The sequence below is a fragment of the Schistocerca piceifrons genome, chromosome 11 (genome assembly GCF_021461385.2).
Source record: "Schistocerca piceifrons isolate TAMUIC-IGC-003096 chromosome 11, iqSchPice1.1, whole genome shotgun sequence".
NCBI lineage: Eukaryota > Metazoa > Arthropoda > Insecta > Orthoptera > Acrididae > Schistocerca > Schistocerca piceifrons.
Window position 1 is genome coordinate 2,941,631 of NC_060148.1, and position 2,215 is coordinate 2,943,845.

Here is a 2,215-nt window from a genome sequence, read left to right on the forward strand (position 1 = left end):
GCTGGACTGCTGCTGCCACCGGAGGGCGGGCGGGCTGGCTGGCTGGCTGGCTGGCTGGCTGGCGGGCTGGCTGGCTGGCTGGCTGCGGGACCACTGCTGCAGGCCGGGACCGGGAACTGCTGGCTGGCTGGCTGGCTGGCTGGCTGGCTGGCTGGCTGGCACCTGGAACCCCTAACACTTCGATTAGCGCGAAAAAGGCACAATCGAAGGGCGGTAACCTTGCGGTGTACCGCCGGAGATGATGCACTTTTTTTTTTTTTTTTTTTTTTTTTTTTTTTTTTTTTTTTTTTTTTTGTTACCATATCTAACGAGCACCTTACCACAAAACTTTATGGGTATGAAGTATATCATTTACATATAATCAAAAGATGTGGCCACTTATTGCAATTCTGTTAGAAAATTAAAAATAACTAAATGATATTCCTGCGATAATGTATGTTACTTCCAATATTTTCCTGCTAAACTTGTCAATGCGAAGTAAAATAAGCAGCGCTTGAATACTGCAGTGTTGCTCGGTGTCGCCAACAGATGTCAGCTCAAGACGCTGTTACAGAAGATATGGCTTTGCTTTTAGCATGGCCATCTAGGAACAAGGCCGCTACACTGTCTTTGGAGTCGCTCGTGATGTAAGTACTCGGGTCATAACAAACACAAGGCAACATGTGCTGTCGTGGTTGATTCGCATGTGTAGCCGTTATATGATTGTGAATTGAAATGTTAGTGTAATAGTGTTCATAGTACTTCAACATATAAACATGCCACGTAGATGCTGTATGCCTACTTTCCACAATTTTCCACCGTTTTACAATTTAAGCACCATTTTATCACCTGTTTTTCTTGTTTCTTTTCTTCTTACGTTTTTAACGTCTGTAGGCTGCAGAGCAGCGTACGGCGGGGGGGGGGGGGGGGGGGGGGATCGAAATGCAGTAAAGGAAAAAAAAGAAGACTTTATGCATGCTTGTAGAGGCTATTAAACTGCTCGGGAAAGAGTCAGTACATTCCATTTCCCTCGTGATGAAGATGCATGGAGAGAATGGATAAGAGCAGTTCATCGTGATAATTTCATCCCTTCAGATCACTCTGTGGTAAGTAGCAGCTTTAGTAAATAAACCTATGAAATGGTTCTGTTTAGTCTGAGTGTTAATTGTAATTTATAAACATAACCTGTATACATAGGCCAAACTTTTCTCATATTAACGTAACGTAATCCATTATTTTTAACAGATTTGTGAGCTGAATTTCCATGCACACGAAATAGAAAGAAGTACATCGTCATATGATGCTAAGACTGGAAGATTAATTACACGCCTCTTGATCGTCCACGTTTAAGGAAAGGTAAGTTGGTCGTTTACGGACTTAAGTTAGGTTATATAATTATTGGAAGAATCTCTTACACTCTTCGTTTATATGGTAAGGTACTGAGAATTAATATTTGTTTATAGGTGCAATACCAGCACTATTGCCAGAATGTCCTGATTATTTAACTACACCACAAGAAGGAAAATATCATTCTTTTCGTTGAAGGTATTATGTGATAAAATTAATAGTAGTCATTTGAATGAGTGGACCTGTGTCAAAAAGTTGAATGGTGTGTATTTTCTTTTAATTAGTGAAATGCCATTTTTGAGAGTTCTGTGGTATGTTACAATTAACGCAAGTCTCACTTTCACTGTCCATGTCAATGATTAACAGCTTGGTCAAATAGGGAACATAAAGTTTCTAGTAACCGTAAGTACCAAAACACAGTTAGCTAATATTCTTAATATTGTCGAGTTAAAATTTAGCAACAGAGAAGATCAGGAACCTAATGAGAGTATTGATTTCATAACCACTATTTTGAATAATTTATCTGAAAACTTGCCAGATAAACATGAAATTATAAACTTATGGAAGAACAGATTTCATTGCTAAAATGCAAGAAGAAAATTGCAAGATATTCGTGGGATATTTTAGTTTTGTGGTCATTAGTTCATTCTATTTCTCCTCAGTGTTACAAGTTTTTAAGAAGCAGTGGTATAATAACTATGTCTAACCCTGCTACTCTGACTAGAATATGTGGTGGATTTACTAGTAATACTGCTCTTGAACAAGTTCCTGCACATTTTCTGGGATATATAACTAGGACAGTGAGATTTTTAACTGAAGAAGACCGGGCAGTCTCCTCTCGGTGCATGAAATCCATTTAAAGTCACAAAGGGGGAAACATAGTTGGCCA

General features: G+C 39.3%; 1 long non-coding RNA gene across 1 annotated transcript; it reads left to right on the forward strand.

The window, feature by feature from the left end:
* Positions 1-955: 955 nt before the first annotated feature.
* On the forward strand, positions 956-1,560 carry LOC124719932. Its single transcript, XR_007006021.1, has 3 exons — positions 956-1,085; positions 1,225-1,335; positions 1,443-1,560. It is a non-coding gene; the product is annotated as an uncharacterized LOC124719932 (long non-coding RNA).
* Positions 1,561-2,215: the final 655 nt, after the last annotated feature.